At 39.5% G+C, this 24,853-nt stretch overlaps 1 long non-coding RNA gene across 1 annotated transcript; it reads left to right on the plus strand.

Moving 5' to 3' along the window:
* Positions 1-21,060: 21,060 nt before the first annotated feature.
* On the plus strand, positions 21,061-23,893 carry LOC138112867 (uncharacterized). The gene is made up of 4 exons (XR_011151880.1): positions 21,061-21,156; positions 21,404-21,489; positions 22,454-22,544; positions 22,849-23,893. It is a non-coding gene; the product is annotated as an uncharacterized lncRNA (long non-coding RNA).
* Positions 23,894-24,853: the final 960 nt, after the last annotated feature.

Below are 24,853 nucleotides of genomic sequence, written 5' to 3' on the forward strand. Positions count from 1 at the left end.
AAGCCTTATATCACTGAACTCAAATTAATATAAAACCATGATTAAGAGAGACATAGATTACATAGTTCTCCTGAAAATTCCAGCCAGGACCATTTACATCTGCCTTGTTTTGTTTTTCTGTTCTGTTTGTTATTTCTATTCCTGAAGTACAGACCAAACACCTAATGCCCTGGAAGCCAAAGGCAAAATCTGGTGATTTATTTTTTGTTAATAATAAAAGATAAATCAATAAAAGAAGTTAAGAAAATAATACACTTAGATGGGTAGATATTAAAAATTCATCTTTTGCTGTAGTCATAGGGGAACTTTTAAGAAAAATTTTAGCTTGATCTGTGATCATTTTGTGCAGAGATTACAGAAAGATTAGCAGTCATTTAATGTTAACAGTATCATCAAAATGGGCAGGGTTGGTTTGTTTTTTTTTGTTTTTTTTTTTGATTCAGGATGTAACCAGGTGTAAAACCACACCTGGAAGAGAAAAATCTCAACATCTCTTGCAGTGAGATTAAATGGAAATAATTGCAAGACTATCTGCCAAATATAAGAAGTTCAGGTGTCTTTGGACATGTAAAAATGAAACCTGAAAAGTTACATTGGCTCAATAGCTGAAACAATAATGTTTTGAATGTGGAAACTGAAATGCACAAGGAGTTATCAGAAATATCTGAATTTGAAATATAAGCTTAATATGAAATTTGTAACATATGTTCTTAAAATCAGATTAACATACTGATAAAGAAAACCTGCAATGCCTGGATTGTTTATCTCTGAAATCTTCCTCTGAGGACTACATATCTTTTAAGAAGACAAGCTTTTGCCGAATTAAATCTCTTTGTCTCAATAAAAGAGAAACAGGAGAAAAGTTGATGGTCCTTGTTTTTCAGAGATCCAAATTCTATGTTCTGCAAGTTCTTTCCGACCTTTGATTTATGCTGTTACCTGCGGTTCTGGTGAAGAACTGAATTAGAGAATTTGGGGATTTTTTCCTCTGTATAGAAGAAAGTGACTGCAAGCTGCAACGGTAACATTAAGGATTTCATTTGGGTACATAAACAGGTGCTTGATTTCTGGAGTTACATTCACAGATTCTCCTTTCACTCAGTCCCCTGCTTTCTTTTGTCACTTGTCTAAACCTATCCTTCTGCAGCAGACATTGGCCACTCTGCCTTTACTGGAAGCTAAGAAAACAAGGTGGTAAAAGTTTCAATATCCGTGGCTATTCACAAAGAGATACAATTATTTTTGCTACTCAGGTCAGCAGTCCACTGGACTGCATTTCTGTGCCTTGCCACTCTTCATTGCACTCCTTTTGGACAAATTATTACCATGTATTTTTGTCTGTGGTTGTCCACTTTACAACTAGAAAACATATTTTGTATGTTCGACAAGCCCTTTGAGTTCTACTGTGTGAAAAAACCAAAACAAGCTACCAAACAACACAAACCAAAAATCCCAAAGCAACAGAAAACTCTCCTTAAGAGAGTTTGCTATGATTCATTATCTAACCTCCAAGATGTGAATTACTAGTCGCAGGAAATAAATTTTACACAGCTCCTTCAGTGTTCGGAGACAGAATTTCAGAAAACTTGTTTTACTGACATGTAAAAACAAAACCAAAAGATTTTAATCCCTGATTATAAGAAATGCATAGTTTTCAAGGGAAAAGGCTCTGCATCTATTAAGCCCTGCTACCATCTGTGACTCAAGAGGAAGCATTTAATTTTGCCTTCTTTTCTTCTATTTCTCTATTTTTGAATGATGCAGAGAGGTTGGAAACCATTCCACTGAGCATTCAGCCAATAAACTGACAGTGAAGTGAATGAGGCTCTCGACATGACAGCTCCTTCTCCCTGTGCAATCGCTAGAGAAGTCTATCCATAAATGACCCTTGGTTTCCATTTAAAACCCTATCATCTCAGTAGGAAAAGTCTTCTAAAGCCCTCTGACTTAGAGAGAAAAACCTCTGCTAGCTGGCCTAAGGGCAATTTCATCCTTCTGTTTACCTCTCTTTGAGAGGCAGCAGCCCAAATACATTACTGTCTAGAAAGTCCTGCTCATAAAATGGAGGGGTTGGGGCAGAGCAGGGCAGAAGGAGGAAGAAAGAAAAAAGAAAAAAAGAGATTCAGAGCTGAGGCAGAGAGAAAATCAGGGTGTTGTATCCTTTGGTGCAAGCTGGATGCAGGCATGTGTGTCAAGAAGTGCATGATTAAGACTTGATCCAAGATCCACCCCATTACAACCTCTCTTATTTTCGTGGGGCCAGACCCATGCAACTTTCCCTGATGGTACAATTTACTTTATGGAAGCCATTCATCATAAGAGGCATTGCAGCACCCCAAGGAAAGCTGGTGTTGGGATTACAGTCATCACCATGCCAGTTTGCCTCTGGCTTTTACTAATTCTTTCAAGCTAACATAACCCATTAAAATAAAACTCAGTCCCTGCCTGGATCAAACTTACAGCATGGGCTAGACCAGCATGTGCACTTGCTTGCAAGGCATTCTGCTCCCTGCACACAAAAAAAGGACTTTTTTTCCTCCTCTCTGAAAAATGATCCTCCACAACATCTGCAGCCAGCATCTGCAACATGTACACAGAGAGCAGCAATCATTTAGGACTCTTAAATGGTGTATGTGACATAGACCCCATAGTGAGGGATCAAAAGGTCTCAATGAAAAAGTGTCCCTTTCCCTTGCCAGCAAAAGATGTTTAAATGGTACTCAGGAGAGGCCAAGCCCCTGGACAGCTTCCTTGCCTGGGCAAGTCAGCAGAATAAAAGAAAGTTCTGGTTTGTTTTCCTTTTGAGCTCCTAGTGCTGATAAGGCTTGAGCAGAAGACTTCCTGAAGCCTGGGAAGGTTGCAGTGGCCATTGCCAATATTGTCTCCATCAGCAACCTCCCACAGAGGGAGGTTCCAACAGCAGGCTCACATTGCTGCTGCCAAATATCAGTACCACTGAGCTGCTAAAGACTTTTCCCTCTGGAAGAGCCCTCATCTGTCACACATGGACGGACACAGCAATGCTGAGAGAACAAGATCTCATCCTGAGGGCACAGCACCAAAGTGTCTCTTCTTTCATGCCTTGAGGTGCCTTCCTGCACCTCTCTTCTCTCACCACACCCCTTCACAAACTCACATAAAACCTCTCATTCCCCCCCCACTGCATCCCCTCCTTTTGGCCTCTTTGTGGCAGGAAAAACAGCTGAGACCCTCCCCTCCCCATCCCAAGCATCAGGCCTTTGTTCATCAGGTTTTTACACCTCCACTAGCATCCCAGCTCTCCGCAGAAACAACCAGCCCAAAACCCTAGTGAAATTCCTTCTTAAGTACCACGCTCCATGGCAGGGCTGCAGTTGCTTTTCTAGAAAGAAGATTTCCTTAAAGATGCCCATAGCCCTCTTATTACCTGAAATAGCACACCTGAAGATAAATGATTTTATAGAACTGCATTCTGGCTAATCACTGACCGAAAAAACCCCAGCAGTGAGAGACTATCAGAGCTGCCTGAGTTGTACTGAAAAATCAAGGTCAATGTATTTCTAGATTTTTCTAGAAAGACAGCCTTGAGCCCAGCATCGTTCACTCTCAGACAAAGCACAGTGTGGAAACTGAGACTTGACAGACGAAGTGTCTCAGTAAAGATGCACAGCTTGGAACAAGTCAGATAATTTGTAGTAATTGCAGGTGGCTCATGAAGAGCCATGAGAAGAAGCCTCCCTTGAGTCATCTTGCACTTAAGTTGGATTTCTTCCAAGAAGATATTTGACTTAGCTTTGTTTTAATCAGAGCCAAAAAGGAATTAAAAAAGCTTTTAATCACTGTAAGAATCCCACTTAATCAGACTACTGTCTCAGTTTGTTTCTTTAGCACTGATGAATTAACCTGATCACAGTGTGATTTTGCTAAGAGTTTTGATAGTGTAATATTAAAGTTTTTCTGTTGCCTGCATTTACATCTGTTACAAACCTTGCTTACAGAAAAGGGTTGATAAGAGAGGTCTTAAATGCAACCCCTTGACCAAATTAATGAATTTCCATGTTCAGGACCTACTATTCTTATTTTCCAAATGGGAATATTCAAACAATTACTATGAACTATCCTATGATACAGGTGATTCTAATAATGCAAACTGAAACCAAGTAAACAAATCCAGTGTTTTCTTACTGGACTGCAGATTTAAAGGTAAAAATCTGAAGTAGCTTAGGCCTTTTCCTAGAGTTACATGACTTATGTTGCCATCATATTCTCCACTTTTTTCCCTCTCCCAGGGAATTCATTCAGGCATTGGACTCACAGCTTTTCAGCTAGCTACTTCGAAATGCACAAGCTAATGAAAATCATCCCACTGCTGAATTTGGAAAAAAACCACAATCACAGGTAAGAAAAACTGGTTAATGGGAAGTCAGATGTAACAACAACATTAGAAGAGGTTTAAACTCATAGCCCAGTGGAGTCATGGCCAGAGAATTTTTCTGAAACCTCATGGTATCTGCCAAGAGAATGTCAAGAAATATTGTTCCTAGCCACATAGCTGTCTGAGGGATGGCAGATGGAGGAAAGAGTACATGTGCCAGCATGTCTAATTAGCTTAGAGACTCTTAATTCCTTTGTTGTTTTTTAAATGCCACTCTGTCAAATATTTGATCCAATGACCATGGAAGTAGAGAGGAGTTTCTCAACTGACCCCGATAGGTGCTAGCCTCAAACCCACACACTTTATGTAAGAAAGTATTTGGCTGCTGGCCTGTTGCAGAGTTGTTTGCAGGACACAGGGAAGAGAAAGGAATGGATCAAAAGCAAGATGGATATTGGGCTACTTCTGAAAATTATATGCTATGGGATTTACGGTGGGTCTGTAATAAAGAGGACATTTCACCCTCAATCCAGATTTGGAGTGTTTTTGTGTGTGGTTACATCAATAGAAAAACACCCTGAAGGCTGGTTTCCTTTTCTTTTTTCCTTCCTCTCAGAAAAGATTTATTTTTCTCTCCCAGTTAAAGCTCAGCTGCTTTTTCTGTTCCCATGATGTTTTCTCATCTCCATCCCATGCTCTTGCATACTGACAAGCTGCAAGGAATCAGCGCCAGGGATCCCATTTTCCCAAGGGTGGATTGTTGTCACATCAGTTGCCTGGCTAGGTCCAGTTGCTGTATTTCATCCCGTGTCAAATCTTCCTGTCATAGGAAAAACAAGGCATACAGCAGAGGGACGGTCACCCACTCCCTCTGTGGGCTCCAAAAAACTTCTAAAGAGAAGAGTTTCTTCTGCTTAAGGGGATCTTTTGCTGTGCTGATTCATGGCACAGCAGAACGATTCAGGCCAGCTAGGCAAAGAGATCGTTTTCCTTTGCTTTGGGAAGGAGCTGGCAGACTGTGCAGGAAACCTGTGCCCAGAGCAGCACTGACCTTGTTAATGGTGCCTGCTCATGCAGGGCTGGGAGATCCTCTCACTTTATTTATCTGCCAAGGGGAGGCAAGCTGATACCTGCTGCCAAGCCAGCCCCCACACAACCCAGTGTGACCAGTCACACACGGTCAGCTCTGCCAGCCTGTACTCAGGACTGGCCTGAGCTAATCTGTGGAGAGAGGTTAGTGAGTGACCAGTGACTTGTGCTTGGATTACACATTTCCTCAAACAAACCTCACAGGGGTGGGCTGAGGAGAGGAAGCATTGCCATTTCTATCTCATGCATGTGAAGGTACAGGTACGTGGCTGATGACTGCAGTCAGATAAAGCAAAATAGAGTTTAGCACAAGATTTGTAATCCACTCCTAAACATCATTCTGCATCTTGATGCTTCTTACTCAGCTTGGAGTGTCATTGAAAATAAAATCAAGTCCTGTGGCTGTGAGCCAGCCAGGTTTAGAGAGGCATAGTTTGAATAACTGCACTTTTTCACTGCTGTGTGCTTGGGCATATCTTGGTGTTAAGATAAAGGAGGAACATTTCCAGAAAAGCAGCCTGCTTTTGTTTCATCTCCCTTCTGAGGTCTGAAGTTCTGTTCAAGACTGTCCAGACCTTGATTTGCACTGCACAAGGCAAGACCAGAATGAATATGGTCTGAATCGATCACTCAGTGAGAAAAAAATGTCATTCACACTCTGAAAATATAGCTTTTATGAAGATAGAAATATAAAACCTACAGAGCACAGTTAAAACCACAAAGAGCAGAGGGTTTGCTCACAAATGTACATTTCTGCTCATTATTACGACAGGCACACAACTAAGTTTGCAAAGGTTTAATCACAATTCCTACACAAGGATACAGTCAGGAACTCTGTCTAGGCAGCCACATAGCTTTTAGTGGCTGTGATTTTTTTTTTTTTCTCCTAAGGAAAATGTTTTTGCTTTTATGGACAAGGTTTCCATAGCACACAGGTGCATTCACACATCTGGACTGACAGCTGTGCTATAGTCCTTCCCCTAACCCCCTTGCTCCAGTTAGTTTCTCTTTTAGAATTAGTGCCTAATGGGAAGTTAGAGCATTAAAAACTGCGTTTTGAACTGAAATCTTACTAAATGCTGGTTTTGGCTTGAGTTTGTTTCACTTGAGGACTCTGCCTTGAAAAAATAAATGGATAGGAACTTTCATACTCTAGAAAGTGCTCTCCTCTGTTCTGTATTTTTAAAGTCTTTATAGCAACTTTTGCAGGAAGCTTCCTAAACTATCACAAAAAAACCCCGACAAAACCACCCCCAAAAATTCAAAAACAAGCAAACAAACAAACAACCTGGTCCTAATCTTACATGGGCTGATACAGGACAATTTTGTCTTTTGATATGGTTCACGAGGAGCTGTAGTCAAAACTAAAGATATTCTCCTTCCCTCTTCATATAAATAAGCATAGCCAACTAAACACACACCAACCTCTAAACTCTGAGACAGACTTTCTCCTTTTTCTGGCTTGATATTCAAAATTGTGTAGTGTAAGTTTTTAAAAAGATTTTGTATGAAAAAACCCATTTCCCAACAATTATTTTTTTTTTTTTAATTGACTTGCTGGTTTTGCTCAACATTTTCTATTCCACAGTTTAACCACATTTATAATCCACTCAACAAATGGCAAAATCTAAGAAAATTCAGTCAGAGAACCATTAGAGTAAGTGGAATGAGACACATTGCCTATTTAGCCTTATATATTGCTTGCAGGAATTGCTTTTGCTTCCAGGGAAAGAAGTTTTAGTAAGCATGTAGATCTTCAATTATTAAGTGTAATGACTCAGAAGAAAATGTTATTTTCTGTCCCCTGGAGATAAGTAACTTATGACTTCAAGCACAATGGTAAATATCCCAAAGCTTGAATTCTGGATAGCAGTATTGTATCAACAACTTTGCAAGTCAAGACAGAATTCCTGCTTGTTTAGCAAACCTCAGTACTGTGTGCATTGAGATGTGAAGTGACTGGCAAACACACCTAAGGAAAAAGGAATAAATACATCAAATTATGGAAGCACCTCACTAAAGGGCTGAGAAGAAACACTTACTTTCCTTTAGTTACTACTTTGAAGGCAGGTCAGTCCTCACCAACAGATGTAATCCAAAGGTTGGTATTTGAAGCATTTGAGTCAGATGGGATGTAGCATTCCAAGGGACTTTGTCAGTCATAGGGCTGAGTCCCTGCATTTGTTGCAGCTGAACAATGAGATGTATGAGATCAAACCCAGTAGGTCCACAGAAATCCCAGTCTAGAGAGCACTCCACACTACCAGCCACCAAGCCTCCTAAAAACCCTTCTGAAAAACAGAAACATTATTGAACTGTGGAGCAGATGGGAAAGATCAGTTTCCCACTCGAAATGAAAAGCACCTGTACTCTTGAGGTTGAATTCATCAGCACTCTGATTTTATGCTTCATTTTCCCCAAAGTAAGTAGATAACAAACTTTCTGAAAAAGACCTGTCATAGAAGCTGCCCTACCCATAAAAAAAAAAAAAAATTACTACAAAAAAAAACAAAACCAGAAAAGTTTTATCACTGTATTTTTGACTTCACATTGCATTACCAAAAATTGATCTGTGCCTAATTAATAGCTTCCTTTAGCTAATCTGCTTCATCTTGACCTTTGAAAGGATTTATTATACAGGGAACACTCTTGCATTTCAGATAATTCCCTACAAGCTCTCTGATAACATAATGAAGCTGATAACACAATGAAACTGTTAAGAAAGCTCTTTAATATCAAAAAGAAGAAACACAATATTTTATTATTAGAGAGTTCCATGAGAACCAGCAAAGAAAATAAGTTATCTGTTGGATAGGAAGACTTCAGGACTTAAAAATATTAAGCATCAGCTCCAGGTACATCTCTCAGTTCCTTTGGAAGCAAGGCAGTGATCTCTCATTCATAAAAGCAAAGGAATTATGGAAGGAATAAATGCAACACAGTCCTGATGTGGCAGGTGTCCAGATCAAGCTCTGTGTACAAAGATCTGTGAGGTCACCAGTGCTCAACAGTGGGCCATGGGGGAAACTTTCAATTATTTCACTCAGAAGGCACACTGATAATAAACTTACTGCATATCAGGAATTTTATAGATCTCTCATGCTACTTTGAAAATACTGGTTTGTTATGAAATTTCTGTTTACTCTTCAATAAACAAACAGCATCTGCCTGCATCAGAACCAAGAATAATAAGCAATAAATCACCACAGCAGCCAGGATAACAGAATTGTTGAGGAAAGATGGCATCTGTGCTGAGAAGGGACATTTCCATATGCCATCTCCTCAGGAGATGTTGTGTAACAGCAGGAAGTGAATGATGAAAGCCATCAATGCTTATCAGTTTGGGTTGATCATGCACAGAAGAACTATTTCAGAAAGAGCTATAAGGTTTGGAGAAGAGATTGTGGAAGTGACACCATGCTATGAGGTCTCCTGGAAGCAGAAGCACAGGGAACATGGTTGAAAAACCAAAGCACTGAGCCTCACTACAGGTTCTGCAGGTCCTGGACCACAATCCACAACTCTTTCAATGTGTTGATTCTGAGCTACAACAAAGCTTAAAGCCAGAGACTTCAGTGATTCTAGCTAAAGCATACCTCTACAGAAAAAAAGACACAAGTATCCAAACATATCTCTTTAGACAGTTGCATATGAAGACAAGTCAACACCTGCCATAAACATACAGTGGAAGCATCCCACTGCTGGCTTAAAGACTGGGGCCAGGCACAGGTTGGAAGATCTATACAAGCATAGGAATTACAGGTCTCCAACACAGGGAAGATATTCTGTTTCACCCTAAGTATAAAAGGCTAACTGAGAGGCAGATGAATGTCTTTTGGGACATACAGAGAAATGGATATGTTAACCATGTGGTGTTGCTAGTGGAGAAGCATATTTTGTGATCTGGGCTTAAAGAAAAGTCACATACTAAACAGTTACTTCTGATATGATTAAAATAAAAACTACTATGCAGGACCATTGAGTCTAAATCTCATCTAGCTGGGGAAAGCACATAAAGATCCATAAAAGCACAGAATATGTCAAGTCAGAAGGGACCCACAAGGGTCACAGAGCTCAATACCCAGTCTTGCACAGGACCATCTCCCAGAATCACACCATGTACCTGAGAGCATTTTCCAAAGACTTCTTGACCTCTGTCAGGCTGTGACCATTGCCCTGGGGAGCCTGTTCCTATGCCCAACCACCCTCTGGGGGAAGAACATTTTCCTAATATCCAACCTAAACCTCTCCTGACACAGGACATGAAGCTGTCATTAGTCACCAGAGATCATTGTCTGGCACTCCACTTTCCATCATGAAGAAGATGTAGGCTGCTCTGAGGTCTCACCCCAGTCTCCTCTAGTTTAGCCTGAACAAGCCAAGTGATCTCAGATCTTGTATGGTTTCTTCTCTAGACCCTTTATCACCTTCATAACTCTCCTTTGGATGCTTTCTGATAGCATTATATCTTTCATATATTATGGTGCCCAAAACTTACCATAGCCCAACACACAATCATACCCTGAATGGATACTGTTATCTATGTCTTTTGTCCTAGAAATAAAAACCAAGCCCAAACCCACAAAATATTAAAGGCCTGGACACCATCATGGAGATCTGAACCAAAGAAAACAATCTCTGCTTAGGATGCAAGTGATGTATTAGATAATAGTAAGAGGGAAAACAATAGGTATATTGTATAGCTTGGAAATACAATAAAAATGCATCAAAGGACTATTTCAAGTTTGAGGTTTTCAAGTTCTTACCATTTTGGAGGCAAAGAAATGTTTTCCTAATCATGTACAGTGTGGCACAGCAGAAGCTGCCTTACACTGGAGGAAATATTCTTCAAGGAAAAAATGGATTTGAAAGACCAAGCAATGAAGAGGAAAAAGCCAACAACAGAAACCAAAACAAACCCTGAACAGAGCCCTAATTATACATGTTGAATAAGATGTTCTCTGGCTGCTTTTGTTTAACATAATTTTAAGGCAAAGTCCTTTAAGCACTGTGGAGAGAATGTAGAGGCTAAATCAGGCTGCTCATTAACTGCTGTAATTCTGAGATATTTTGCATTTCCTGCTCAGGTCCCAGTTTAGGCCTTTTTGTGTGTGTTAGTGATTAACCTCTGCAGGGAAAATGGAAGGGGCTAAATGGATAATCGCAATTAAATATGACAAAAACATTTATCAGCCTGACATTACATCTTTTCTCTCCCTTTCCTTGGGCAGTACATAGTTGGTCTCTGCAGGAGGGAGCCCTCCAGAAAATCACCTGGGCATCAGCAGTTTTGATAATGAGAAAGATGAGTACAGCTACACAAAGGGCTTGCCTGCTGTCTTCACAGATAGACTGCAAGGTGTTTGACATTGTTCTGAAGGCTGTATTAAAAGCACCATGATGGCCACATCTCTGTGAAACATCCCATTACTTGGGACAAAATGCATGATGTTTTGAGGGAAAATATTCTTTAACACTGTACCTGAACACAGCTTCTGGCCATGGAAATGTGACACTCTTTTCCTCTCAAAAACCCCAGTCCCTTAACCCCAACACTATTTCCTGCACAGACACATCTGGTCCTGTCTGACAGCAAGGGGACTTGCAACAGTTGAACTTTCGAGATCCATTCTAGTTCTACTTTTCCAGTTTTGTCTGGGACAGATCAGGATGTAAGTTAGCTCATCAGAATGAAATTCAAGTAATTCTCTGGTGTTCATCACAAACCCCTTAGAAATTAAAAGCCAAACAGACTCTTGACATTTATGTAGGTCTCTCCCTGTCTAATTGCAATGAAAAGATATTTGTATGAATTGAATTTCTTTCTAGTTTAAATCTCTCTTGGATTCATAGTCAGGGGATTTTGTGTTAGATCTTAATATATCTAAAAAAAACCCAAAACCCACTTGTGATGGTGTTTGATTTTTATCATCTGTTCTCATATGACATCGTTGCCATGTTCCTCTGATGTACTTCACCTCTGTGAGCTCATTCAAGGGCACTAGGGCAGACCCCAATCCAAGCATAGGAAGTGATGTTTATAGCTACACACAGATTAAAGCTAAATGTCAAAGTATAGAAGGAGGAATTTTAAAGGGTATTAAAAAGTAATAACACAAAAAAAAGTGCTTGGAGCAGGTGAACAGTTTCACTGAAATTTCCTTTGTGTCAAATTGCAGACTTTCGCCCTTTGCTCGGTGTGGAAGCAGGTGGGAAGAAATAAATCAGAAAGTACTTGAGAGAAAAAAAAAATGAAGATTCCTCAATTTTATTGTAACCAACACATTCTCATATCTTAAATCTAGCTCAATGTTCTTTCCACTCAGTTACCAGCGAATATAGCAAGCAAGAAATTATTTCTATGTATATCACAGAAAATATAAATAAGAAAATAGTTGTTTTTTTTCCAGACAACACTTTAAGTGATATTTTGTGGGACAGTCTGAATCTGGGCACAAAGAAACAGAAAATAGGATCCTAATGAGGATTCATTTACTTTGTGGTAAAGAGAAGCACAGAAAAACAAAGCCAGGCAGGTAAGACAATGGTAAATGTCTTAAAAGAGAAATGGGCAGGAAGTAGAGCAAGAGAGGGATGCAGACAAAGCAGCAGAGAGGTCCTGCACTACTAATCAAACCATAACCAGAAGGTAAAACCTGTATCCAATGAAACCAAAATTTTCAATTACTTCTTAGACGTACTGATTGAAGAATGCTTGGACAGGCTGTTATTCCTCAAATATCCCCAAGCACCTCCCAGTATAGTTCTCCCATTGAAGAGAAACTTTTCAGGAGTTAGGCCCTAGTCACCTCTTCCCTCCAGTACAAGCCACGCAGCTCTTCCACAGGAGCTACAAAAGCAGGTAAAGAGCCTTCAGTCAGCACCTAAAGAGCCAAGAAAAGTGGCTGAGAGCCCCAACACGACTCTGCTCTCTGTCTCTGCTAAACACCTGCTCTCAGCATGTGAAACAAGGGAATCCTGCAGTCAAAAAACTTGCCTAACTTCAAGGAGAGAGTCTATTCCCTGCACTAGCACAGGATTTCCTTGCTAATTCCAGCAAGCAACTTAGTTTCCTTATCTTATTTTTCCTCATCTGGAAAAGTGGGTCAGTAATTCCACTTTTATTTATTTTGCCTATTCTGATTGAAAGCCCAAACCAAGCATTCTAGCCTTCACTGCACTTGACTCAAACCATGCCAAGTTCAGAATATGTTTTTTCTGAACTTTGAGGCATCTTTCAGCTTTTCACTGCAGACATAAGGGCTGAGAACTTGATGGGGTTACTTGTGAAAGACAGGTCATATAGTCATAGGGCTTTTAGGGTCACCTCCTTAAAAAGACAGCCAGTATTACATTGCCAATAATAAACCCACAAAAATTTTGCTGTGTTTACAAATACGCAAATTATATCCACTTTAAAGGTTGTAGATGCTACTTTAAAGTTATTAGAAAACCCTATACTTCAGATTTTCAAAGGGTCACTCCTGAACCTCTGCTTCTGCCTCTTTTCATCTCACCATCACTCTGCTACAAGAACATCCTGCACAGAGCTAAGCTTCAAGCACAAAAGCAGCACTTTGAATCAAGAGATTCTGCAGTAGAAACATTTTTGTTGCTGTATCTACAGACCTCTACCAAAGAGGAATGTTTTCCCTCTTCTTTCTGGTGTTCAATGGAAAGCATTCAAGTAGAATGAAATCCCCTGAGATCTTGAGCACATGACAGGATGGACTTACTGTGACTGCTGTGGAAAAAACACAAACAGTGGGATTAAATTCATTTACCCCAAGGCAAAGGAAAGAAGTTCATTCCAAAGTTACCAGGGTGCTACAGAACAGATAAACAGATTCTGTAAAAGTTACTGAAGTGTTCTGAAAAGTATTTGTTGGCATCAAGAAACCCCACCTACACTTACTGGAGGGGTAATGGACTTTTCATGTCCTTAGATCCATTCTGCACTACAAATCTTGCAGATGAGCTGGTCAAGATGAAAGTTAAGATGATGACAAAGGAATAAAGGGTAAATATTGTGAGTAGTTGTGTCCAGAATTAACCTGACTGGATGATTTAATCTTTCTTACTATAAATTCTAGTACAGGTCACAGCTGTTTCCAGGCAAACAGACATTGTTTCAGCCTGGTGCACCTCGGAACTCAGAGTTGTAAAGGCCACACAATTAAACACCACAGCCAGATTTAATGACAATAGAAGACACATTGTGGAAAGCTCTGTGCTGCTGCAGCCAATGGAGAGAAATGGAGATTTCTAGGTAGCACTGCTTTTTATCTCAAGCTAGTAGAAATTTAAATGAACATTTGGAGGTGCCTACCTAGTTCCATCTTTGCTTCAGACAGAGGCAAGAAGAACAGTTACAACCTGATTTCTAAGTGCAATATTTAAACTTAACTGGGTCCCAAGCTTTGTACTCTCCCTGACTCATCTTCCAGGTAACTTCTGCTCACTGAATTTTGCCTCTGAGGTGCCTGGAACCATAATAATGTTTCCTATAATAAATGAAAAATTATAAAAGCAATATATTTTCTGATTCCAGCAGCATTTCCTTTCAGAACTTGATATATTTTTTTTTAAATGTTATGTAGTGCTAGGGATTTTGACACTGGAATCCTTCCAGGTAATAAATTGCACATTATTTACTATGCATGAATGTAGAAAACATAACTGAATATTATTGGTTTGAACCATGGAGTTAGAATTCCTTTTCTTAAGCAAATATTCTAAGCCTGAAGTTACTGGCTTTCCAAGGGAGTTCGGGTTGTTCTGCCTGGAGAACAGATAGCTTGATGAGAAATTAAAGGCCTTTCAGTACCTAAAGGGGCTACATGAGATGGAGAGGGGCTTTCTACAAGGACAGGGACTGATAGGACAAGGGGCAATGGGTTTAAAACTGAAAGAGAGTAGGTTTAGATTAGATATCAGGAAGAAATTCTTCACTGTGATGGTGGTGAGGCACTGGCACAGAGATGCTGTGGATGCCCCATTCCTGCAAGTGTTCAAGGCCAGGTTGGATGGGGCTCTGAGCATCCTGGTCTAGTGGGAAGCGTCCGTGCACGTGGCAGGGGAGGTGGAACAAGATGAGATTTAAGATCCCTTCTAACCCAAACCATTCTATGATTCTGTGATGTCTTGTGTTTGACTAAGAAACTCCATCCAAGGTCAAGTTGGGAAAAAACCCAAAACCAACACAAATCATTTTCTTACAAAAGCCTCAGAACACTAAGATATTCCTAACCAATTCCAGCTTTAATGGCATCTCTTGACCTTTTGTGTCAATTGACTGGCTCCATTGTGACTTTAGTTGTGTGAAAGGTCTTTAGGATTCAGCTAGGTCAACCAGCTCAGAATGCCCCATGTGGAGAGGAAACTTAGAATAGCACAGAGGCATTCCTGCAAAATTAATGGCTGATCCTTTTGCACATTTTCCCCACCAAAAGCACTAGTTTTAACAGTGAATTTTGGTGGGAAAGATATTTGTCCTTTTATCTCCAGAGTTAACTCATTTCACAAATAGTAACAAGTAATAGCACTTGATGCTCAACTCAGCCCTAGAACAAGGAGTTTGACTTTTTTTTCCCCCACAAAATAGACACAAATTCACAGTCAATGTTATAACTTTTCATATATTAGAAGTTGCAAATTTATGAATGAAGACAGTTTGGATAAGCTGAATAATAACCTTTCTAGGATATAGCAGAATAAATTTACAATGCAACTGCCACTTTTATAGGTGAGCTGTCTCTTTTTATGATGGAGGATAGGATGCACTCAGAGTTCTGTAAGTTCAAATGTTTATGTATCTCTTTAAATGAAGTGTCCAAAAAAAAAAAATAAGGTAAATTTGCCTGAAGTTGTCAGTGTCAATACTATTACTTTAGAATGTGCAGTGCAGAGGGAAGAAAGCCCTCCACAATCAAGCTCTTTCAAAAATTCTGTGAAAACAATTATTGAGGTTCTTTTTGTTTGTTACCAAACTGTCAGTGTTGCTAACCCTTTCCCCCCTCCCAGCCTGCACTGTTCAATGCTAAGTCTTTCCCCAAAGGGATCTGCAGAACCAAATTAACTCTCTGCTGATCTTATTCTGAGAAACTAAAAAAACCCATCTCACCCATCTCCAGTTCCCAAAATATTTCATTACAGTCAGATGTACCTGCCAAAAGAACCTTTCAAACTACATGTATCTGAGTTTGCAGGTGACTATAAAAAGTAATAAAGAGCCCAGTTGTATTCTCTAACGGATCTTGTCTAGAAAAATACATTTTAGTTCATACACTTACTGCTTTGACTTTTTTCTGTAGAAGTTATCATACATGGATGTAAGGAAGAAAGGAATTTGGCCTCTACTTCAGCTAGGTTTCATTCCAAAGAGTGGTGTCAGAAGCTGAGGTAGAAGGTCCAGAACCACTGTTATTCCTAAGCTTACCCATTCTTCATAAATGGTTTGAAATAAAATTACATGTTTTTATTCCTGTATTAATTTAAAGTTTGATATAATCAAAATATTTGCATTAACTTTTTAATAGATATCATAATAAAAACTCATCTAAAAATATGTCCTATGAGATTTTTTATTAAGCCATTTTTATAATTAAGATGTTCTGCTTCTTGCATTGCTAAAATGATAAGAAAATAATAATAAAAACCTCCCAACAGTTTGCCAAGTTTTAATTACAGGATTATAGGACTGGAATTCTTCATTTTATTTGCTGCTAGATTTAGCAAGTAAGTGGCTATCTAAGCTTCCTTTCCCAAGCTCTGGTCTGCTATGTAACACACTGTCCCATGGTTCCCTTTTTCTGACTTTATGCCAACTGTCAGGAATGTATGGAAACCAAGAGCTATGGAAGGTTTTGTGCTGACTTCAGAAAGTAAGTATGTAAATGGATAACTGGACACAAATCCCAAAATTAAAGAATAGCAAGACTTCCAAATCTAGGGGCTTTTTCTTAGAAAATGCTGAAAGGAAGATCGTCTCCAAGACATTGATTGAGTCTCTTGTTTGGAGTAAGCATGATTCATTATCTAGCACAGCTTTTAAACACATACTTTTAACTTCAGGTCACCAGTCACAACCCTGCTTAAAAGTACACTCTACCTACAAAGAGGTGCCCACAGGCTTCTGTAGGTTGTAGATTGGTATCATTGTCATTCAAAAGACACAGGATTAAACCTTTTCCAGAACATCCAGTAAACCACTGAAAGCCTTAAGAAAAAAATTTCCACTAACCAACTAATTTCATAGTGCATTATAGAACCTCTTCATAGCACTCACCTTTGCTTGCTGAACCAGAGATAATTGTTGCTCAGGCCGCTCCACCACAAGAAATTAGTCTCCAAGTGTTCTCCACTGATCACACCACCTAAATGCAATAACTCAACCCCAATAAAATTAAGGCTATTACAGGACTTCTATACTGGTTCAGTTTGGTGCAGCTGGTTGCAGGGAGCAGGGATTTGATTTGGGATTAAATTCACCTGCAGGATTGGAGAAGAAATTCACCTGTAGCAGAAAAACATTCTTTGTAATATTTAACAATTCCTAAACAGCATTTTGAGTGGGTTACAACTTTTTTAGGATCAAAAGAAACAGAAAGGTAAAATTGAAAGAAGAAAAACAGTTGATGCATTCATAAGCAGTTTAAAAGTGAAAAATAAATGGTTAATGCAGTCTGCTCAGCTAGCTTTTACAGTGATAGGAAAAATCTGCAGGAGGAGATAGACATCTTACAGTGAAACATCTGGGACAAGCCTTTGTATTCATCTGTGTAAAAGATCTACTATTCTGTAATGCTAAAAATGTAGAACAGGACCTTGTCTTTCTCATTAATCCCATACAGACTCAGATAACAAAAAAAGATCTGAACAGGCTCAGCAGAGTGTTCTGCCCTACCATCAAAAAAAAAAAAGCTGGTTTGGCTTTATTCTCCTAGCACCTTGGCAATGTCTATTCATATTTCAAAAATGCTGGTGATCTCTGTTCTTGTAAGTCCAAGGTATCTGACCTGTCACGGTTGTATGCATTTTCCTGGAAATCATGGGAGACCACCATCAATTCAGGAATGTCTTGGGAAATCCACAAATGTTCTGCAAACATTTGGTGGGTGAGTGGCAATATTGAAGGAGGCTATACTTGGTTACTCAAACATTTTAACAGGAAACAGATTCCCCAAACAGAAAGAAAGGTTGTTGAATAAGAAGGGAGATTGCAAAAGGTTGCCAGGCTGTCCCCTCCACTGGATACCAGGTCAGTGCCCAAAGCTGCCTGTAAAGGGAAAATGCTTCATCACAAAATAATATTGTACCATGACATGAAATCACATCATTCTCTTCAATAGATTTAGCCCTATTTGCTGGAGTGTTCATAATACTCAAGGTAAAAGTCAGGAGAAAAAGCTGATGCAGAAAGGGATGTGGGAAACAGCTCCGTTGCTACATTCTGTCAGTTCTGAATCTGTGGAAAATTTCACAGCTTTTTCAAGTGTCTTTATCCATCCTTGGGTTGAGTCAAGTTTATCTCCTTATTACTGAAATTCAAGCAGTTAAAGAAAATATTGAAGAAGAAAGCATATGTTTTCAGTTATCCTCCCTGAAAAGGAAGTTGGTCAGACGATCAAATGAGTGAAATAAATAGAAAGTACATTTTGAACATACAGCTCTTCCTGTGAATTCTTTATGGGAAATGGATTTTTTTCCATGCAGAATTTGCTTACAAAGTAAAGGTCTTGTTTATAGATTGTAAAATATTCATGCAAACATAATAACTTCAGTTACATTTTCAGACTTTTGATCCATTTACATGGGAAAAAAGAGTGTGTGAAAGGTTTTGATTAGTCTTAGAAACCTCTTAATTCTTGGAGCACAGAAAAACATTAGCCCTGGGTTTTTTTTTATATTAACTCTGCATTAAATCCCAGGAGTAGCATATTTCTATGACTTTTTCATAAGACAAATGCCAATATTGATTTCTAACCACCATTCTATTATTATGCATATATTATACATTAACACTTCCATGATTCTAATTCAATACTCTGCAACCTGTAAATGTCCTCTGAACCTGCACAAATCCCACTGAAGACAGTGCAAAAAAAAGAGTCTACTTATTTCACTGGGCTTTGGAACAGCATTCCCTAAAGAAATTCAGGCTTACATGCCACCCTGTGTTAGACCTGCTCTTTTCCTGCATCTTCTCAAATGCAGCAATTGAGCCTGAAAGATTCTATAAATCATATAATTGAGAAACTAATGCACATAAAAGGAATTATAGCAAAATCATTTTTATTTTGTAATATCCTGGGCCTGCACTCAGAATTCCCTAGGTAATCATTATGGCTCAAGAAAGGTTTGGGAAAAAACATTCTACTACAGACAGTAAGCAAGTATTGAGTAGAGTCATTGAAGTTGTTTATGCTTCAACCACAATAGAATGTCACTAAGGAGACAGAAATTGCTACCTAAACTCATGACCAGAATTCGGAATCACTGATGGTTTGTCTTCAATACAACCAGTATGTGCCTGAAGACAATCCACTGACTTCCAGAGAGTCACCCAAAATGACAGTGGCTTCTTGAAGGACTATTGTTAAATGCTATTTAACTATTCACTTTTTGGATCAGCTTTTTATTGCAGTGGAATTGCGATGCATTCACCCTGATAATCGAACCTTTTTAGTAAAGCTACACACTTTTTGATGACTGCTTTTCACTTATTACAATGAGTCAAGCCTTTCTGTAGTCCATAATCCAGAATTTTTCTTTTGACTTGAACCCCCATGTTTGATTTCACTATTAATTGACAAGTTTAAGATAAAAAGAACAGAGGTTTCTGTATGTCTGCTTTGTTAGGGATGAACAAAACCCAGATTTTCTACATTCTCCTTATGTAATCATAAAGTTCTCCTCTGCTGTTTTCTGGGTTTTTTCCTTATAGCAGAAAAAACGGTGCTGATGAAATTTGGGTTGCTGTTTTTAACTGAACTTGCAAATTGTATGGGAACTAAGTTATTTTGGCAACCCATCTCCTCTGCTACACTGGGGACACTAGGCTAAAAAGGTTCAAAAGTAATTCAGTGACACACAGAGTAATGTGTGGGCCTTGCTTTCATAAGCAGCCAGGCTAAAAACAAACCTGAACTGGAACCTTTTTCTGTGATCACCAAAATGGGAACTGGCTGTATCTATCATTTGGTGAAGTGATATGAAGAAGATCATAGAATTCAAAGTTCCTATACCACAGTGGTCTCCCAGTGACAAATTGTTCTACACATTGGAACCACCCCATACAGCTTAATATCTTAGAAAGAGGAACCTGTGGATGAACTCTGTGTGTGCCTTTCTGGAGTTCTGGGTAATACTGATGTGGTTTACTACTAATTGCCACCATAGTGAAGCCTAACAGAGCAGTGGCACTGTTCTCTGCACTGGCAGTGAAATGCTGGGAGATTCCTCAAAGTCTGACAAAAGGAATAGAGTTCCCTGTCTCCTGAGGAACCAGCAGTGATGGGAGGCATTGTCTGAAACAGTGGTGAGTTGAGCCAGGGAACAGTGCAACTTCTGTTTGCCATTTCTCTTGGCCATGACGGAAATTTTTCCTGCTAGTAACATGTTGGTAGGAATTAAGAAATCCACTGTTTTCTATAGAGAAAGAAGAAAGAAAACCCTACAACAAGGTTAAAAAAGCCTTTAAATTGTCACCATGATGCTGGCATCTACTACCTTTACACTTCATTGGGGATGCTGATATGCCATTAATGAGAAATTCGATGCAACAGCAGAGCCCACTATACAAACATAACCTGTGTCTAAATAAATAATAAAAGCAACACTGTACACAGGGACAGGTCTGGACTAAGTGCTTCCCAAAATATGGGATCATTCAGTTCTGTCTCAGACATTTCCTGCAACAGTCACAAAGCTCAGATCCAGAACTCCCAGCAATAATGTGTTCAGATTTTGCCCTGTCACTATTGTAGAAGAGTATTTTGCTGCTCTGGTTTCCCTCGTGCTTTCTTGGGGGTTTTTTTTTCGGTGCTTATGGAACGACTCCTGCTAATAGGAAAAGTGTGACTGGTTTTGTTTATCCTACTTGTTATATGAGAACAATTTGCAGGCTGTCATTTCATTATTAAATTTGAAAACAAAGCAAACACCAGATCACTACAAGACTGGATTATATGAAAATAAGCCCAATCCTGCCTTACCTGTTTTAGTAAAACGTAGTATGAGTGATGGTAGGTAAAAATTCTATCATCAAATGCCAAAATCATTAAATGACTAATCCTCGTTGTCAACAAGACCTGCTTTCAAAGTTAAGTCTACCTTGTCTACCTTCCAAAAATTACTAGGAAATTTATGATTCAACAATGACCTCTTAATTGCTTCCTCTTTATGTTGATCTGTTTTCCTGGAAATACAATTAATTCTCTGTGCTGAGCCTTTAAGAATGAAACAAATTGTAGCCCTTGCTCACTTTGACAATGCAATCACTTTTAATCAGTGCATAATTAGGATTTAAACAGTATCAACCTGTCCCTGTTGCAAGAAGGTAACTGCACTTAAACTTCAATTACTCCTAAATTTGAAAATCAATTGCAAATAAAATGTCCTGCTGCTGATGCTAAAGAGATTAGAAAGACCAGAATACATTCACACAAGAAGCCAGTCATGTCAACACAATTGCAACAAGCAGCTGCCATAATGTAGGTAATTCTGCTGTAATGCAATATTGAGGCCTTTATCTAATCAAAGGCTGTGAGCTAAGGCTGTCAAAAAATACAAGATGCCTCAAAAGGCAGAATGCTATTTTTTATATGGCTTTATCTTGTGCAGGATAAATGAGCTATTTTGCTGTAAAAAATGGTTTTTTTGTATGAATACTTTCTAGGGTGGGAGTTGAAAAGGGTTTTTTAATCGTTGTAGTGTTTTCTTTCCTCTTTCTTCCCCTAGAGAAAAAAGGCTTTCTCCTCACAATATAACTACAGCAAGATGACGGAAAGGTTGAAAACCAGGCATCCTTTGTGGTGACTCTAAAGGTGTGAAATAACAAATCCTTTTTGTGTATGTTCATCACAATGTTCTCTGGAGGCATGAGGGACAGCAAAAACACAGTGAGGCAGTGGTCTTGCAAAGAGGCAGATGGGACGGCCTTTGGGAAACCTGGCATTGGACTCAAATCTCCAGACCTCGGAGTTCTATGCTCACCCCTGCTAAGTGTGCAGGGAAAGGGCTCCCAGTGCGGGGCTGAAGAAGCAAAGCTCTCAGTGGGCAGTGGAGGAGCGAGCTGCTCCTGGGACCTGCTCAGAGTGGGAGTGCAGGTGCACAGGAGCACTCAGCACTAGGTCTGGGCTGAAAGCCAGTTACTGCTGTGTCCAAGGAGGGAAGGACTATGAGGTCTTCCTGCCTTAGACACTGTAATACCTGAGGAAAAACTTAACAAATTTATTCCTATTCTTGGGTGTAAACTGCCAGAAAAAAAAAAAAAAATTCATCGTGACTACCTGGAGACTGTCTCTTTCTAAAGAATTCTTCCAAACCATCTCTCTGGGGATGTGACTCTCATGTCACCATGGCAGGAAACAGCAAGGAATTATTGACTGCAAAACAAAGCTAAACTGAAATGTGCTGGAAGGAGTATCCAGACTCTACAGACTGTGAGCAGATATTGTTCTGCAAGCCTGGCTGTCATGCCCCTGCCTGCTAAACTACAGGAATACCTGTACAATCTGGGTCCTATCAAAATGATTGTGGAGAAAATCCCAAAAGCATTGAGATACCTGGCAAGAAAGTAACCAGGGGTGTTTTTCTGATCATTCTTTCATGTTTAGTATTCTGGAAATTGAGAAAATACATCAATGACAGCAGATATTTAATAAAAAGCATGGCAAACTCCACATGGAAATTATCTGCCTTCTTCCCTTTTCAAGGTGAAGAAAACTTATTTTCCATCCAAGGCATGCCTTTGGCTTAACTTCTTACAAATCACTTTATTTTTTTCAGATGGTGAAGGGACAGGCACCTGGCAGCTGCATCGATACCAAGCAATGCTACTGGGCACCTCTGGTGACAGAAGAAGAAACTTTTTTATTTGGTATATATTTATTTATATATTATATATATTAAATATCTATTTATATATTTGGTGCATGTATTTTCTTCTTCAACTTCTCTCTTTTTTTCTGAAACAAATCACCATGGTCCTGTTCAGAGCTGCCAAAAGTTGTGGCTGAAAGAAGCAAGCTGGAGAAAGTACTCAGAGTACCTCTACTGGTCCCAGGTGCAGGGGGAAGCAAGCTCATTGTTAGAAAATATTTTAAGGCTTTGACCCATATGCAGGTGGAGGCATTGCTTCATGTCCCTTCTGGGTACTCCATCCTTTCTTGTTTCTCCTGCAGGTGGGATTTCATTGACAACAGCTGGGCCTGAATCCTTGGAAAAGCTGCACAAAATGAAGAGAGAAAACTTCTCTCCTCTTCCTCATTTTTGCACATCCACACCTACAATTTGGGCTCTCTCTCACATACACCTTGGTGCCTGCAGTCAGTTTTTATTCCTCCTTCACTGAGGCATATCTCCCACTGAGCCATCATTACTTCTGCACTCAATTCTCTCACTGAATATCCTAAAAAGAAGCACAGCCTGGCATCCTACAGTGTGTCAAAGTGAAATAAAAATGTTGTTTCCTTTTCCCCTGCGTGATCCAAAGTTAGAAATCCTTATCTGTCTCTGTGGTTTGGTTATTCTAACCTGATCAAATGCCACTCAGTATTTCTTCATCTTAGACTGTGTTAGAAGCTGCAGCCCATGTGGGACAAAAAACTATGCAGAGCAGAAATGATGAATGGCCTCAAAATAATTAAGGCCAGTTTTTCCTTCCCCAGCCTTTGTGTGATTTCCTACCTCTTAAACCTACCAGGGACAAAGGATATAAATTTTCCTTTGGACATGGGTGGTTAAGTCCACACCTATACAACACAGCCTCTGGTGTCTGTAAAGATGCATTAATTGCACCCTGGTCCTGTAGAGAAGAGAAATCTTTGTTGTGTGCAGGGGCCCTAAGGGTTTGCAGAATGTGATCACTGACACAGCCAGAACAGAATGACCTGACATCTTTATCCACTGTAAAGCGAGTGGAATTGAGCATGAAAACAACCAGGCAAACAATATTTGAAACCCGGGGTTGCTAGAAGCCAACCTCGCCCAATGCCTGCTGTTACAGAGTCATAAGATCAGGGCACAAGTGGAAAAAGGCAATGTTTTATATTAGCTGAGATGAAGCTGCAGGTAGGGGAGGAACAACAGAGGTATTTGATCACCCACCAGGCTTGTAACAGCAGAGAATAATAATTTTTTATTAGACACCTGATCAGTTACCACTCAGCTTGCTCTGCCTAGGAGCAATGCCAGGATGACTGTTTTCATAAGGATTCCCATGCTCAGATAAACTCCTATCTCTCTTCAGCTGAGCAGCCATCCTCACTCTTTTTGTTGTAAGACACTTTTCTGGCAAATACAGTCAAATTACTTTGTATATTTGCGGTGCTATTTGCTCATTAAAAATAATAATGTCATCACTGAACTTCAACATGCTGTCTTGTCAGACAGCTCCTACTGCTAATGCTCTTCTGCAGGACTGAAAGTCTTACTTTGAGTTTTCACATCATTCAACACGATGGCCTTTGACCAAGCTCAGGGTTAGTACTGATGACATGGGGAAAATGGCACTGATAGGAAATGGGAAATCCTTTCTTCCTGAATCTCTGAAATCAGTTCTGCTGAATTGGTGTCTTGGCATCTCATGCTGCCATCAGCCTCTCCAGTGTCTGAGTGCCTCCCAGGTTAAAGCAATACTCACCTCTACCAGTAGGAATAGAATAGATTTCAGTTGGAAGGAACAAACAAATATAATTTGGAATACTCCCAACTCAGTGATGAGATATCTCAGTACTTTTAACAGGGTCAAAAGTACAGAATATCCTAATTTTATTTTTTTTTCCACACTTCCCCAAACTGGGATCAGAAAGCATTTTTTTTAATGATGGAAATATTCAGAGAGTTCTGCTATGACCCAACTTTTTGGCATATATGGAGAACTGTTGGCTCCTATTGATGTATTTGCAGAAGGCATGTGGCATTGCTTTTTCAGAATAAAACCCCCTCAGAAATCCTGGAGTGTCTGAAGTACCAAAAATAATTAGTCACAAACACACAGCAATTTATCTCCAGTTTTCTGCAACAGTAGGAAAAAGGCTTTACCACAAGAATATAGGCCTTTTTTTATCTTGTCGTATTTTGTGCTTCACCAAAAGAAGCTGAGTTCTAATCAACAGTGGTTAAAGTTTTTACCAAAGTTCAATTACTCTACAAAATCTTTAGATAAAGTAAACATTATCAGATTGT

The sequence above is a fragment of the Aphelocoma coerulescens genome, chromosome 6 (assembly GCF_041296385.1).
Source record: "Aphelocoma coerulescens isolate FSJ_1873_10779 chromosome 6, UR_Acoe_1.0, whole genome shotgun sequence".
NCBI classification, from domain to species: Eukaryota; Metazoa; Chordata; class Aves; order Passeriformes; family Corvidae; genus Aphelocoma; species Aphelocoma coerulescens.